Consider the following 17,716-nt stretch of genomic DNA (forward strand, 5'->3'; position numbering starts at 1 on the left):
CTAACAAAGGCCTTGAGGTGATGCAAGACTCCAACCACAAAATAATAATACCTCCCATTTATGCGGAGCTGTACTTACAGACTATTTTCACGCACATTGTCTCATCTGGTACTCAAGTCCACTTGGTGAGGTGGCTGCCCCTCAGCCCACAGAAGAGAGAACTGAGGTTCAGAGAGGTGGAGGCCCAGGGAACTTCCACAATCATTAAGACAGAGCTGGGACTCCATGCCAGAATTCTTTGCTCTGACACCGTTTTTCTCCCCCACAGCTTAGCTCTGCAGCATCAGGAAAACAAACTCTGCAAAAGGTTTTGTGATTGGTTTATTTTATCCTGCTTGCTCGAAGAAGTAGCAGTTAGGTTTGAGGATTCGAGATTCAGCTCTCTGCTAGTTAACTGTGTGATCCCGGGAAGGCCACTTTTCTCTGTACATCCATTTTCTCAACTGCAAAAGGAAGGACTGAAAGACTCTTACAGCTCCCCGCATTCTGAAACTGTATTAACTAGAACATGTGACTGACCAGTATACTCTATTTCCCTGCTTGGCTTGCTACCCATGATATTTCTCCACACAGTTCGGGGCACAGCATTTTCATTATACTGTGGAATGCGGTCTAGTTCAGCCTTACAGTGACAGCCTGTTAAATTATTCACTTAAATGCTCTTTGAGAAATTACAGACCTCTTTGAGTTTATCCTGTTTCCCACTAGAGTACCAGCTTCTGAAAGACATTATTTTCTCTGTTATTTCTTATTCGGTTATCAAGTATCAACTAAGTATATAATGTATACCAGGGAACAGACAATTATAAAAACATAATTTACATTTGGTTCATGAAGAGTTTATAAAGAATAACATATAAAAGAACAGCCAAGGTGAAACAACTACAAATCAGTGAAAAGCTGAATCAGTGGAACAGACCGTAAGGACTATATAGACACTTAAGAATGCAAATTACTGAACAAATGTTTTGTTCTATTCATGCTTAGCACTATGATGAGGTAAAATGGAAAATGAAAAGGACTCTCCTAGGCTGCCTCTTTTTCAAGTTTCCTAACTATAAAAGTTTGTGAATTTGTGACTTTCCAACCATTTCATGTGTATCAGTTTCTAAAATAACGTATAGTCTCTTAAAGGCAAGAGTCATTTGTGTGTGTGTAATAAGTTGAAAGCAACAGATCTGATTTCTTTATATGACTTGTGGAAAAATCATCCTCCTTAATTTAGAATGAAAGCCAAGGTATGGGGAAATTTGTTCTTAGAAGAGCATTTTTGTGGAAAGGAATGTGCTTTCAGACAGAAACAGCCTGAAGGTGGAGAGGGACAGTTCTTGGGGTGAGATTCAGAGAAAAGAGGTATTCATTTGATGTGCTGTTTTCTCTTTATTTGTGATTTTTATCAATCAGTTAAACATTTATGGAGGCCCAAGCAAGACCAGACATCAGAGTTAGGGGTTGGGGGTGAGGGTGACAGAGAGGAAACACCCTGGCCTTTGCACAGCAGGCATTCTGCATGCTGGGTTGAGGGGCCCCCACAGTTACCCAGCCCCTTGGGGACCAGAGCAGGGTGGGTGAGGTCTGCAAGCTGGAGTGCAGCTCTCTTTGTGGAGGCGCTAACTTTCCCAAACAGGTCCAAAATAATGATTATGGCTTTATTTGCCCTCTGTGGTATCAAACTTTCCCAATAGACTGCTCATAATGCCTATTTTAGGAAATACATTTGCCTACTTATGCCACTGCAGGCAAATACATTTTCCCAATATGGTATCATCAGTAAATATTTGCAGTGCAGCTATTTTATATGACATGCTTATTAAAAAGGCCCTTGAAAGCACTCTGTTTGGATCTTGACTCTTCCTAATACTATGAAAACAGGAATCATATCAAGAAGAGCAATGATGGAATTAAGTGATGGAACTGTAGCAATCAAACTTCTTCAAAAACTGGCATAATAATGATTACTATATTAGGCAGAACTCTTTTGATTCTTGATCTAGTTTGAAGTGTAAGGGGGTTGGAGGTCTGTGGCCTACAGAGCATGCATGGGGTGCGGTGGGAATGGAGCTTAGGAGTCAAGGAAGAGATGCCCAAGGCCTGGGCTTAGGGAGGAAGGCTTGGGGGCTGCTCCAGGGCTGCAGTCACCAGAACTAGACCCTCAGATGCTGCACGGTGACTGGATGCTCTCCGGTGTAGACAGGCTTTGCCACATGCAGGAGCACCTGTGGCTCTGAGAGCACAGGCCCGCAGAGAAGAAGCGCCTCTCTTTCCAGCAAAGTTCACTGATTCTCCAAGGAGGGACTGGTTCGGTCTGACTGGAGTATAAATTCAATGAGTGTGGCTCGGGGTAAGATGTGGTAGTAGGTTCAGCCTAAGATGTCCGTCCCCCCCACTTGGGGCACGTGAGCCACTGATGCCTGTTGGGGAAGAAGGGTGGGTGAGCGTGTGCAAAGACAACACCGGAAATAACCCCAGCTCTTGTTGATGGAGGCCCTGCCGCCAGCTGTCAGTTTCACGAGCTGGTAAGGCAGCTGTTACTATACCTGCTTCACAGAGTACAGCAGTGGTAACTACCTCTCCAGGGTCATGCGGCTGGATAAAGGGAGAGTGCGATCTGGATGCAGATACATCTGATTTCAGAGCCCAAGTTCTTTCTACGTCATGCTGCCTTAAGAAAAAGAAAGAGGAAATGGGAAAAGCTGCAACATGGACTTTATCTAGATTTAGCAAGGATGGAAAATGCGGCATATCTATTTCTACTCTGAAATTCTGCACACGCAGACATTAATTGGTCACAGACCTAGAATTCTCACACAGTACTCCGGTCACACCAGACTGGCCCACGAGTGGAAGCCTACTGGTCACAAGCATGGCTCAAACATCGACTGTGTTGGTCTTTGAGGTCTCGAGCAGACAGGTCTTCTTTAACTACTAACCAAATCCCAGTCATCTGCCTGTGATTTTTTTAGCATTATACCATTTTATGATTGAGGCAGAAACAATGCAAATACCAATACCATTTACCAGAATGTGCAAAACTACAGGCAATGGCAATACTTTATTTTGAAAAGCAACTCATGGGTGTCTTGACACCACTTGCTGATATTTAGAATTTAAATGATGTGCTTGATTGAAAAGGAATTACAGAATTTAAAAAGACTTGATGTACAAATAAGGCCAGGAATTTCCTTCAAAGGTGAAGTTTTGCTTGTCTTCTCTTATCCATTGAGCTGAAAGGAGTTACTCTTTCAAGGAAGTAAGAGACTCACATACGGAAAGGCAGAAGGGCAAGAAGGGACTTGGTGCAGGAAAAGCATGGTGTCTGGTAAGGCGATGCTCTCTTTCAAGCTTCAACAAGACATACCAAGTGAGAAAAGTGAAGAAGAGCTAAAGATTATATCTGAGTGCAAACCCCGGGGGAAAAACCCAAACAGCCTCAGGCTACTAAACCAATCCAGAGTATTAAGATTTTAAAATAGTACTGGAACCAAGATGATATTCCTTACATGGACTTAGGGCTAATGGATATGTTTATTTAACAATAAATATAAATTCTGGACCCCTGTGACCAGGGTTTTAAAATAAATCAGGAAAAACTGAGGAAATGGACAAAAATAATTGTAATAAAATCTCCCTACCTTTTCTTTTCTTCCAGTTTGCTTGGTTTTTATGGACTCCTGCACTGCTGCCGGAATCATGTTGTTGTTCGGTACAGGTCAGTTTTAATACTTGCACAGAGTTGTAACGTGGAGTGTAGTATATTGAGTAAATAGGGGGATTATAATTTCTACATGTAAAGTAGAGTTCATATTTTTCTGAAAAATCCTTGCAACACTACTATGTCAACATTATCTAGGTTAATAAATATCTATTTGACTTCTTTGTAATTGTTGTCACGAATTCCTTCATCTGAAGAAGTATGTTTTCTAGAAGCAAAGGAACTTCATTTATTTGAGAAGCACAATTTTCATGAGCATAAAAAACGCAGACTGCCTGGAACACACTTGGTGGTGTGCCATCCTGTGGCCTTCTCCTTTCCATCCTGTTCACAACTGCCTACCTGTCTACCCCCTGCCTACAGGCTTGTCAACTCTCCCTCTTCGTCCTTGTAACTTCAGAAAAGGATGGCATAATCCCAAGACTTCAGAATCCAGATATGAAAAGAGAAATGAAGAGGAAGATGTAATTATGAAGGAGAGTCAGAGAGATGAGATTAAGAAGGCCTTGGCTTGGTCCTAAAGAAAAAGGAAGGGGCCACAAGCACAGGACAGCTTTAGGGAGTATATAGCACACTTGGGCGGCTTTACCCTGTCCACTAGGGAGGAGGCCATGGGAGCTCCACTCTGTCCACTCCTTGCATGGTTGCACAGAGGGAGGGACGGAAAGAAGTCACTCCAGGCCTGGCATGGCACACACTTCCAGTGTGAGGGGAATGCAAGCCCCCAGCAGCAGCTGACCTCTGGTGGATAAGATCTGTGCTGAGCAGCATTAATTCCCAGCCTTCCAGCTCCCAGGCCTTGCAGCTGTCCCTACTTGAAGCCCTCAGCTCCCCTCCACACCCACAGTGCAAAGCTTCTACACTGAGTTGGTCCATCTGCTTCCACGCAGGGACCCTGCCTTGGCAATCGAATCCCCGTCTCCTCTCTGCAGGCAGCTCTTTCAGGCCCTGTCAGCATGCAGTACTGTCACTGTCAACTGCCCAGTGACCTTCTCTGCAGATGGGCGCCACCTGCTAACTCGGGCGCAACCCCAGCATGGCTGTCTACCATGCACTGCCTTCCTGCTGCTCTCTATACCGTCTTGCTACCACGGGCCACAAGAGGAAGCCAGAAAAATGTTGCTGTACTTTAAAGGATGTGCTGTGCTAAACTGCAAGTTCATATTTCTGCTCTGGGACAGGGCTGACAACCAATTTATATGCTAAATATATGGCAAAGACACACTGAAGCCTGGAGGAAATGAGCTGACTGAATGTGGTTTGCCTGGAGTTTATGGCAGCACCCAGTGGGTAGTGAGCTCTGTTACCCTGGATAATAGAGCAAATGCTGCAGAATGAGCAATAAAGATGCTCTGGACCACGTATTAAAGTATTTATAGAATGTTAAGGGAAAAACTCTCTCTTACTGAACATAATACTTGAACACATTTTCATTTTGCACATATAAAATGCATTCGACTATAGAATTCTGTACAGGAACTGTTTGGACTTGCATGACCTTTCACTTCTAATATTTTGGCATTTTCTCTATTGATTGATTTCAGTCTAGGCTGCTGACCACCACCACATTCCAGAGCCTCCAGGTGGCAGGCTGAATAATTGTCCCCCAGAGATGTCACATCCTCATCCCAGGAACCTGGAAATATGTTACCTTGCACAGCAAAAAACGGGCTTTGCACATGAGATTAAGTTACAGATCCTGATTTGCAGAGATTATCTTGGGTCATCTGGGTGGGCCCTAAGTACAATCACAGGGGTCCTTACAAAAGGGAGACAGGAATGTCTGAGCCAGCAAGGCGGATATGACAAAGGAGGCACGGTCACAGTGGGCAGGACCCGCAGCCAAGAAGTGAACCAAGATGTGTGACTGCTGCCAGGAGCCAGAAGGCAAGGAATGAGCATCTCCGGCAGGAATGCAGCCGTGCTGACCCATTTCAGACTTCTGATCTCCGGAAATGCAGGAGCCCGGAGCTGTGTGGCTTCAAGCCCCTGAATTTGCGGTGATTTGTTACAGCAGCCTAGGAAACTGGTCCATTCAGAGCAGGGCAGGTGGAGCATTCTGTGCTGCCTGATCTAAGCAAGATACACGCAAACAAAAGATGTCAAATAGTGTATAATAGGAAGCAGCTCCTAATCATTTATATTCCACACAAAATAAATACAAGTACTGATAGCTGGGGTAAGATTTAAACTCTCAAGTATTAGTTTTTCAGGTTTTTAAAAAATGATGTCCGAACTCAGGATCCAGTGGTTTGAATCCAATCATGTTTCTGCTTGTTATGAGCTTCCTCTGTTTTATTTATAGCATTCTCCTTCTATTCAAGAGGTCAAAGTTTGTGGTCTAAAATTATCTCTTTTCCTTGTCTTAGAGCCATGCCCAGTGAGGGAAAAGCTCTGCTGTGGTATTTAGCTCCCAAAAACCCAATGGGGCTACTTAGTAAGGCAGCTCTGAAGTGGGCGGCATTCTGAGGGTGGAGTCCTGTTTTGAGGCTGAGACAGCAGCTTAATCCTGGGCTACTCAGTGGACCACCAGACAGCTGGCCTCCCCGGTGCCAGGGGCACTGCTCCTGCCCACTATTGTCAGAGTCACCCAAGGGAGCTCTACAGCCATTGGGGGGCTGCAGTTGAGGACTAGGGGCTGCAGGTGTCAGGGAGGACTTCCCCCAGTTAACAGTGTCATTTCAGATGTGTCCCCTCTCAATAAAAAAACCTTCAGAAGCAAAGTTCCCTAGGTTTTCCTCGTGACAAGCCTGTAACTTGTCATTGTGAGAGGCTGCTTATCTTTCAATTTTCTTCCAGTCAAAATTAGATGAAGGTACTTCTTCAGGCTGGCACTGAACCCCACTTAAATGTTTACTCAGAGAGCACAGAACACTCTCCCTAATGTGAAAACCCCTTCCTCCTGCCCATTCTTCAAACACCCAATCTTTGTGAACATTTCCGACTGCTCCAGCTCAGAGAGATCTCTCCCACCCCTGCACATCTCTAACATCTGTCTTCCCAATTTTCCATTAACTTACAGTTCCAACTTTAAGCAAGGTCATAATATAAGTCCATAGGTAGTCTAGTGTTTTGAACTCAGGCCACTTTTTCCCACAAGCACAACCACGCCGCCTGGCAGGGCCTCCAGACAGCAGTGCAGGCTGGCTCGGGGCCATATCAGGGCAGTGGCTCTGTGCTGCCACTACCACTTGTTAAGTGTGTGCCATGTGCACGACACTGTGCTATGCATACCATGAGGATCAACTTGTTCCTTTATTCCCCACAAAGACCTTATTATTTTCATTTTACAAATGAGGACACTGGGATTTTGGGAGGTAAACTATGCAAACTTACGTGGTCAGTAAGCTGAGATCCAACTCAAATCTAGGCCTGTTTAAATTACTATACTGGATATCTGCAATGAAACCAGCAAAACACTATGAAGTAATGCTGTTGCAAATAAAGCACAAAGAATAAAATTGGCACATGAAGTCACACTGGTTGGGTGTGTGTTTTGTTGGAGCTCAAGGTAAAAGAGTTGCTGTAATGAGATGCCTAGTGTGGAATATATGTGTCCTCCCCCGACACTTGAGTGCTGATCTGTATGCCTGCTTCAGAGCAATTAGAAATGAGAATGAGGGCAAAAAATACAATCTGGATCAGTGAATTTCTCAAACAGGCCATCATGAGATCCTAAGAATTTCCAAAAACCCCCTAAAGATGCCTATCATGACTTAATCTCAAATGAACCACCCCATGAGTTATCTGACCTTTTGAATATCTGTAGTAAAATATGACAAGAATGATAAAGATGAGAACTTAAGCACAATGCCATGTCCTATTAAATGTAATTTCATGTGGTAAGAAGCTTACTTTGTACACATAAAGGTTATACAAGCTTAGGGGTTAAATCATTAAAGTTTTCCTACAAATATATTTGCTATAACTTTGAGTGCCCCTTGAAGCAAACATTTATAGATGTAAATAAAATATGGTACCTCTTAACTTCAGTATCTTCTGGAGATGTTTTCATTTGCCACTCACTTTCATAGTATTTTGGTGTGTATTTTAACTATTAACTCCACTTCACTGTGATTTTTAAATTCTTATGTCTTTCTCCTCCATCTCCTAAGACAGCTATTAGATTAAGTTACTGCAGATTCTCAAGGATGCATTTTATTCATCTTATATGCAATCGTTCACTAGGTTTGACGAGTCTTCTATGTAGCAAGCACTATGCTGAATACTGATCTCAATATCCTTAGCCTTAACAGTGCTTAGCTTACAACCGATGCGAAAAAAAATTGAACGGATATTTCTTAACATGAAAAGCTTACCCCAAATTGGAAAGATCTGGATAGCTTAATACTGTCAAAAATAACATCGTCATTCATGAAAATAAGCAAAAAATGGGAATGTTGACAATGGAGGAGGCTACGTGGGGCGGGGGGTGGTAATGAGGGGTAAATGGGAAACTTCTGGACCTTTTTCTCAGTTTTCCTGTGAACCTACAACTGTCCTATAAAATGAAATCTTAATAAAAGTAGAAATGTTTCAGACTATTTTACTTAATGCAATCTAATCTTTCATGAGTGTAGTGGAGTGAAAATATCCTGGAATATCATAACAGGGTGCTGAATATGCTTTAGAATATAGGTGCTATTCTCAAAAGAGGTCAGAATATGGGCAAAATGTTCCACAACATTTAACTGCAGTATCACTAAATTGCTTCCTTGATTCCTTGATTTACTTGTACTTTATAACAGTGTTTCTTAAAATGTCGCTAATTTTAATACCTGGACACGGTCTAGCCGCGCCGAGTCGAGCAGGTCCTGAAGTGTGGAAGGGGGGTGAAGAAAGACAAAGAGCTGGGAGGGCTGACGCTCCTGTGCGTCATCAGCAAAACTTTATTGAAGGTCCAGGGTTTATATAATGCAGTGGGGTTACATGATTCCAGGACATAGCATTATCCAAGAGAATCAAGCACAGTACTGACATCAGTGGTAGCCAGGCAAAGGTAGGCTCAGCAGGGTTCCAGTTAGTTGCTCATGGAATGCGTCAACAGAATGTTCTTTGTTCTCCATTCCCACCACATCGGCAAGTGGGGGAAGGGCATAGCCCGCTCCCCACATCTCCCCCTTTTTTATTTTATAAGAGGGTGACAGTGCCTGTCTTAGGTATTCCTGGATGACTAATCTGGACTTACCCATCATTGGTACCCACATTCCATCATGAGGGCCCTGTCTTAGGTTGCCAGAGGTCTCCAAGACACTTACCCATCACTGACTATCCTGTCCCCTTCTCAATATCTGGCATCGGGGGGTGACTTTTCAGCTGAGACATATGTAGCTCTGCACCAAGGTGCAGAAATGCTTTTGAACTCATTTTTAGGAAACATACACACAATGGCTGCACATAATGAACACAATGAGAAACATACACACAATGGCTGCACATAATGATAACAGAAAATGAGGCAAGACTTTAGAACTTATTATTTACAAGTTGGGGGGCCATCTGCAATTTCAAATGATGCAGGTCTCTTAAGGCTTGCTGGATGAGTTTCCACATGCTGTGAAGGACACAAGGCCCTAGTAACAGCAACAAAAGCCATAAAATGCTTAGGGTTAAGAGAGGTGCGACAGCATGCCAGAGACTATTCAGGGGGTCCCTGAACACGTCTTTTATCTGATTTAATATAACAGATGCAGTTTTGGCTGTAAATAAGATATGATTAAATAGTTCTGTGGTGGCCGGGGGTATAACTCCCCCTTTTTTGTTTTTTCCAAATGAGCTTTAAGGGTGCCATGGGCACGTTTTATAGTGCTTTGCTTTGTGGATTATATGGTATCTTAGTTTTGTGGGAAATATGCATTACATGGCTGGCATCGAACATGTTGAAAGACAGACATAACTTGAATATATATATAAATTGCTTACATACATTAACAGAATAGGAATACAGATACATAACAAAGGCAGACTTACAATTACTACTTATCTCTAATGAAACTAAAAAACTAGTTAAATAGCTTAGGCATTTGTAAAAACTTACTGACAATATGAGGGATATCATCTAATTGATTTTGAGTAGTTTGAGAAATTGAAACTGCACATTCTTGGAAACTGATCACATCTTACATGCTCTTTTAACATCAGACAGTCCACAGCAGCGTGATTCTGAAGCACTGCAGCTCGCAATTCTCTCAGTTTTTGGTTGAGTTCAGATAATACAGAAGCAGTCAAGTTTGTTGTTTTGCTATATGCACAGGCCAGCTTAGATATCTCCTTTAGCATTCCAATGACAAGTCTAGGAACTGGCAGGAGGAATGCAGCTGCAACTGCAACAGTGACAGGACCTCAAAGTTTCAAGTTTTCATCATAGTCAGATGGCAGAACTCGAAGAAGTCTCTTGTGCTTATATTCAGGTGGTCTATTAGAGCAGGAAGAATGCATCTTACACTACACCAACACCTTGATAGTGTGGAGAAAGGGATTAATATGTTTCATTATCACACAGAAATACCCAACTATTTGGAAGTCTATATCTAGAAGACCATTTTACAATGATTGCACAATTGCAGTAAGAGGATACATGAGTACAATTAATACATACACAATCAGTAGTTATAGTAATATTAATAGGTAAATTTAATTGGGCATCAGGAGCAAGCACTTTAGGGGGAAGAGTGATGTTTATGCCTGAGATATTAGTCAACACCATAGGAGAAAGTCTTATGCCTATTAAATTCTTCTTCAACAGTTCACTGATAGAGGAATTTCTTGCTACACAAAAAGATAACTTGTGCAACTTTTGGCTCACGAGTTGTTGTAACTACAAGTTAGGTGAGGAAAAATTATTTTATGGAATGAGTGATATATTTAAATACACCTAATTACTCTTATACAATATGACAGGAGTTCTTTTTTGAAACTTTTCACAAGTATAACTGCCAATATCTTCTCGGGACAAAACTGCTTTATAAATATCATAATGATCACCATTTCTAACAGACCAATCAGCAATATCATTCTATCTAAGTCTTCCTCTATCATGTGTCTGTACATTTCTTCTGTAGTATGTACATAGATAAGTGCCATTATTGGGGAAAAAATATACTATTATTTAGTGGGCTTCAGTTTTCCGTGTTTGACATGCAGACTTTTGTTGCGGTTTTTTGATGGTCACCTTCTGGAATGACTCCTCCAGAGGATGTTGATGTTGGAAGTTCTCCTTCATATCATATCTGAATTCATTTTCTGGGTGGCCAGATCAAGCATAGATTCTCTGTAAGAACACAAGCAAACCCCTTGCCCTACACCTTGATATGATCTTTATGCCATAGTGAAGAACTCATTGGAGACTACACTACACAGGAACTGTTGTTGTTTCAGAAAAGGAAATATTACCAGAAAAATGTACCTCTACCACTGACCGTCTATCACCCTCCAGAAGATCAAAATTAAGGATATGTAAAGCATGCACCAATCGCCAACTTGCAACTAATTTTATCATGTCGGGGAGTAATCCCCCCTCTTTGTATTAATAAATAATGTTTAAGAATAAGGTGACGATATTCAATGAGAGCTTGACTTGTAGAATTGTATGAAATGCCTGTGTTATGAACACAGAGGGGAGGTAAACTGGAGCATGTCAGTCAGCTTAAGAAATAAAGCTTAAAACATTTTATCAGCAACACTTGAAACAAGAAGCTACAAAATCATTTTTCCTTAGTTTACTCAATCTTAAGTAACCAGTACTCAATTTGCTGAAATCTAGTTCTTCACTAGTTTAGTAGTAATTAAACAGTGATTATAAACAAGAAAAGATTTACAAATGACAATGGTTAAAGATTTGATGAGAACTTACTGTAAGATAGTTGATATATGGAAGTTTGGATATTTATGTAACATAAAACACTCAGTAATAAAATCGAGCATTATTCTTTTAGACAGCACTTTTTAGGTGAGTATATACCAGGTAAATAAGCCAAATTAGTCAAATATTTTCTTTGATGAGAAGAAATTCTACTGATATGTTCCAGGGACCCTCTGGAAAATGTAAGAGTTAATTGAGAGGTAAAAATACCTTTTTAAATTTTGGTTTTGGGAAGCCGTCAAAAGTTTTTAAGGCACTTGCCTAAATAGAATTATAGTTATTAAATAACACTTATTATTTAACTGGAATGATAATAAGAAAGTTTAAAAGCAAATGCAGGTTACATAGTTGTTAACACTTAGCTTAGTCTTTTTAATATTAAGATCTTATTTTCTTAAATACTCAGGCAATTCATTAAGACTTTAAGCATAAGAAACTTTTAATAAAACAATTAGAGAACGCTTTGCAATCTTTCAATATTAAGAGCAAACTAACGGTTAAAGAACACTTTTTCTTTCCAACTGAAAACAAAAGTCCAATTTTGCTGTGTTCTCGATATTAATACTCACTTGCTTTAATTTCACACAGCATGATTATATCTGTAAGAATATAGTAATTTATTCTTCATTTGCCCCATGGTCCCAAGCACACAAGCCGGTGAGAACTATGCCTGGGGCTTGCCTGGGTTTATCCCTCCTTATCTCTAAACATCCCGACCCTTCCCCAAAGCAACAGGCTGAGCTGATCTGCCACAACAAAAGGCACCACACTGCTCTCTTGGTCTCTGTCTCTCTGTCTCCCTTTAAATAAATAGCTGTATTTTAGAACAATTAACCTTCTTTTACTCTCAACAAAATGAATTTCCATTCTTTATACTTTCTCTTATTAAAACACACATCTTTAACATACCAAAATATTTTCCTTATTATATTAAGTAGTTTTCATTAGAACTAAAACTATTTGGTACCTTAACCTTCAAGTGAACACTGAAAAACAGGCCACTGTAAACTGTTACACCAGCATTCTTCAGATTGATACATCTGTGAATATATTTTATCATTTTTGGAAATGTGCCTTACAGCACAATTTCTCATTAAGTACAAAATATGTCTATATAACTTAGCAAACTTTAAGAATTTTGGTTACCACAAAAATTCTCAGGCTGTTTGCAGATATATACATTGTTATAGATTAATACAGTATTATTATTAAAAAGTTTATTTGCTACACTTGTTTACTTATTTTTAGCAACCATGCTAATTTACTTATAAAACTTTCACCACACATCAAAGTCAAGCCTTTCTTTAAGTACTTTCTTGGAATACTTAACAGGTAACATCAACTTAAATGACTTTAAGTAAACTTTGGCAGCTAATAACTACAAAGACATGTCCATTTCAGTTAAGCTTAAATTAACATTAATGCATAATATTTTTTAATTAGATTTTCTGGAAGTTTTAGAATGCCCAATTTTCACAAGTGCTTGTTTTTAAATCAATTTTATTAATACCCTCCGGAGGTAGAAAATATATATTTTTTTTACACTTAGACACACATACAGACCGAGACATAATGACTACAGTTAGTAACACTCTTCATACAAATACATATACACAGACAAACTGACATAAAGATTTGAGTTTCTAATACTCAATGGTCTTCTTTCTTCTTAGTTTATTTGATTAAAAGTACTTCAGTTTTCAAGAATACACTCTAAAGGCAAGCAGTTTACATAACTGGGTTAAGGTTTAGACAGCCCCAGACTAACAGGGCTGATGAAGGCTCTGAACTGATAGGGACCATGAGTGTCCAGGGGGCTGGAAATGAAATGCAAGTACAATTCTAGCTCCAGTCATTTAAAGCCAGGCTGTATTGCAGAAGATAAATTTCTTCTTTCTCAGGGAGTTTAGTTTAAGACTTCTCAATTCTCAAAGACAATGATGAACTTAGTAAGTAGAATAGATGTTCACTAAAAGAATTCAGAAAACTAGCTCCACATTGTAGCAGTTCATGGAACTCTTGACTATCCTCTTCCCTTGTGGCAAAATATATTTAGCTGCATAACATTATATTGCATACTTCTTTCAGGGGCCAAGCCTCTCTAATCAGAGAGTTTGTACTGGGGCCAGGTTTGTGTGCAGAAGATACTTCTTTTTAGAGTTTAGGGATCGAATTGCTCTCAGTTAGTTTTCCTGGTTTTTTCTGCCTGAGCTATTGTCATTCCTCAAGAGGCCCCTGCCTGTCTGATAAATGCAGGGACTGTGTGACTTTTTGCTACTAGAGCCCTGATCTGAGTCACAAGCTTGTTTGGCTTCCCTGCGGCTGCTGAGGAGGAAATGCTTAGCTCCAGGATGACTGCTTCTAAGGAAAGCAGTTAATAGAATAGAGCTATTTACATGTTGATGAGGGCTCAGCTTAATCACAAGCTCTGTTTACATTACACAGGAGGAAGTAATGCAGGCCTAAGAGGGACTGCTTTGAATGGGGAGCAAGGTGAAAAAGCAATCTTTAAGGTCAATGATAGCCATATTCCAGTCTTTTGGAATCATAGCTGGAAAAGGGAGGCCTTGTTGTAAAGGTCCCATAGGTTTAAGAACTGCATTAATTTGCCTTAAGTCATGTAAGAGTCTCTAATTAAGGTCCACAGGCCAAATGTGTCCACCGGAACCTTTTTTGGACCATGGGTAGAATAATAAGATTGAAGTCCCTTTCCTACCTCATTCCACAATTCTATGTCTACTGTCCCTTCTTCCGGGAACTAAGGGCACATTTTCTCAATAAAATCTAAAAATCTTTCTAATTGGGCTTTCCCTACTTTAATTCCTCTGGTGGCTAACAACCTCTTTAGCCCGCAAACATATAACTGTTTGCACCCTTCCTGTCCCGTATTGGACTCCCAGAAAAATTCACTTACCACGTCCACGTTTCTTGCGCGCTTCTTCTCTCGCGCGTCTTCTCTGGTTACCCTGGCCAGGGCTTTCTCTTCTCTATTGGCCTCGTGGTGGCCCTCACCTTCTCCCTCTCCTTCAGGTCCCTGTTCGGGCGCCACTTGACGCGGTCCAGCCACGCTGAGTGGAGCAGGTCCTGAAGTGCGGAAGGGGGGCGAAGAAAAGAAAGACAGAAAGAGCTGGGAGGGCCGACGCTCCCGTGCGTCACCAGCAAAACTTTATTGAAGGTCCAGGGTTTATATAATGCAGTGGGGTTACATGATTCCAGGACATAGCATTATCCAATAGACAATCAAGCACAGTATTGACGTCAGCGGTAGCCAGGCAAAGGTAAGCTCAGCAGGGTTCCAGTTAGTTGCTCATGGAATGCATAAACAAAATGTTCTTTGTTCTCCATTCCCGCCACACCGGCAAGTGGGGGAAGGGCATAGCCCGCTCCCCACAATACCTGACTATTCAGACTGTGAAAGCTCTTTACTACAGCTCCTTCACTGTCCCCCAAAGTGGGGTGCCTCAGTTCCCTGCTCCTGTTTTGTGACTTGGTAGCAATATTACTGATGGGCAGCACTCTCGGGCCTTATTCAGACACACCGAAAAATATGGAGCGTGTCTAATTGTGTTGTTCTTACATCTCTTTGAGAATGTTACTTTCCTCATGAGAAATCATCCACCATCTAATTTTCATGAATACAAAGAGGAAGTCATTCGGCACATAGTGACGGCTGAGCGTGAACCAAGGGGCACTATTCCACCCCAAAGATAATGCACACATGCTTATTAAGGCTATTAACATTATAATTATAAACTGTATCTTTTCTGAGCTGGCTAGACTCTCCCCAGGCACCATCAGTTCTTTTACTGACCTGCCCAAGAGGACAATTATCCTGTCAAGACACTCAGTTAATGACATTATGTGTCCTCTGCCTGAACATGGTTCTATTTCCTTGGCTTGCACCCCTGCTAAAAAAAGAAAATAAGCACATGATAAAAAGGATGAATTTCTTATGCCCATATCATTTTTTTCTGACCACTATGGACACAGTATTATAGCTGACACTTTACATATAAAACTATCTAAAACTTGATATCATACACAATTCTCTCCTTATGCAAAAAGTAGTAACTGTAATGTGTACAGTTTTGAATATACTCATTTGAATAGAGCAGTAAACACATTTCATAGTATTTCATTTGCAAACAACATAGTACATAAACTATAAGCATAAATTCTTATATATTTCCTCTCAGAAGCTAAATGACTGATATATCAGAAGTATGACCTCACAATTGATATGGAAAAATAGAAAATAACAGCCAGTTCTCAGTTTCTTAACCTTCCTTCACATAAAGTTTCTCAGATGTAAGGGAAGGAGAAAAAGAGAAAAGAATATTCAAAATCAGCTGACATATAGAATCATCTAATGCCACCGAAACCCAATATTAATGTATCAATTTCAGAGTAAGATTTAGAAATGAGGTGCAATGTTGCCACGGTGAATTCTGTAAGATATTGTACAAGAGGAGACAGGCTGATAAATAATTGATAGGTGCCTAAGATTAGAAAAGCTAATTTACAGGCTGTTCCTATGTGACAGGTACTAGGAAGTCTCTGATGAGCAGTGATGGAACTGACAACCCGCCAGCCGTTTTGCGCGCACAGTTCTACACTGTTAATCACAGAGAAGCATGTTACAGGGAGTGAAAAAGCAGAATAGCTTTATGTTAAATCATGTGCTTATATATTAACTAGGCAATAGAAAGAGTGGTGCTCTGGGTTCAGAGCATTTTCCTGGGTGTATCTCATTGTGTGCTCACAGCTGCTTTGTGATACACACTTAACACATGCAGAGGTGTGTCTCTGAGAGGTCAGTGACTGGGCTAAGGTCCCTCAGCTGGTCCAGAGCACAAGCTCCCAGGCTTCTGCCTCACCTTGCCCTGTAAAAGAAGCCCCTCTTACACTAATATGCTCCGGGGGGTGTTTCTGGGTCAATCCTTAGTGTTAGATAAGCAAACAGTACTTTTTTGATGCATTCAAGACATAAAGCCTGCACCTCCTCCCATCCCCAGCTAAATAGAGTTCTGTCCTCTTCTATGAGCAGAGGTATGGAAATTGTCTTTCAAAATGTATTGTCTTCCCTTCATATTTTAAGCAGATCAGGAGACTTGACAAGAAATCCAGGTCACAAGGAGATTCACCTTGACCTGTTCTACCTGTTGGACTGTGGTGGTTTGTCCTGCCATCAACCCAAGATGGGATATATGCAGAGTAACCAAAGACAGGCGAGTGGAGAAATACAACATGCATCCAACCAGGAGCCCTGCTCATGAGAGACTACAAAGCTATGTAACTTGCACACCAAGTATCTGTTAATATCCATGCACAACAGGAAGGTCTGGAAACATGCACTGTATTCCTTTTCATTAACTTGTTTTCCACCCGGAGTTCCGTCTTAAGGACACGAATTGCCATGTCTGAGTGTGGCGCCTTCCAAATGCTCTGGGCACCGAAACAAGGGCTGGCCTCTAAGGAGGCCTCAGCAGCCTGTCATTTGTGCACTTTGGCTGCAGCGGACAGCAGAGTCAGATGCCTGGGTGTCTGGCACTTAGAGGGAGCTTAATTGCTTGCTCATTTAACAAACATTTGATGATCTGTCCACTGGTGCCACCACTGCAGACGAGGGAGTCCAGAAAGCAGGGAATTCAGTAGCTAAAACTGCCATTCTGCGACATTTTGAAGCATTTTAAAGTGCTCTCCCTATTGAGTTGTCTCCATGAATATGTAGGCAGATGGCTATCTGTACAAGATTGGCCCTGCACTCCCACTCAGGGAGGGCCCACGCACCAAACACAAGTGTGCACGATGCACTGGCACAGGCGTGCAATTCAGACAGCAGAAATACTACGCTAAACTGTGCAATGCTTTAAAATAGCAACAGGGATTATTCAAGTGGGAACGATGAAATATCATTTATCTACAGTCTGCTTATCACTATTCCTGACTTTCCTCTCAGTCATCTTGCAAGAATTAAAAAAACCTTCAAACATGGCTCAACCAGTCAAGAATGTATGGTTTGGCTTTGAGGAAAGAAAAAGCACCTGGAAGCTGGAGAAAGTGCTGCAGCTGCGTGACAGGTGACAGACGTGGGCCCTGGGGGCTGTGAGGATCCCCCCAAGCAGGGGTGGTCAACCCCTGCC

General features: G+C 41.3%; 1 long non-coding RNA gene across 2 annotated transcripts; it reads right to left on the reverse strand.

Moving 5' to 3' along the window:
* Positions 1-9,002: 9,002 nt before the first annotated feature.
* On the reverse strand, positions 9,003-15,374 carry LOC140844453 (uncharacterized). 2 transcript variants are annotated; one of them, XR_012122794.1, is made up of 2 exons: positions 14,488-15,374; positions 9,003-10,168 (listed from the first exon to the last, which is right to left on the reverse strand). It is a non-coding gene; the product is annotated as an uncharacterized lncRNA (long non-coding RNA). The 2 variants fall into 2 exon arrangements; XR_012122798.1 differs by having other exon boundaries at positions 9,003-10,954.
* Positions 15,375-17,716: the final 2,342 nt, after the last annotated feature.

Source organism: Manis javanica, chromosome 1 (assembly GCF_040802235.1).
Source record: "Manis javanica isolate MJ-LG chromosome 1, MJ_LKY, whole genome shotgun sequence".
In the NCBI taxonomy this organism is placed as follows: domain Eukaryota; kingdom Metazoa; phylum Chordata; class Mammalia; order Pholidota; family Manidae; genus Manis; species Manis javanica.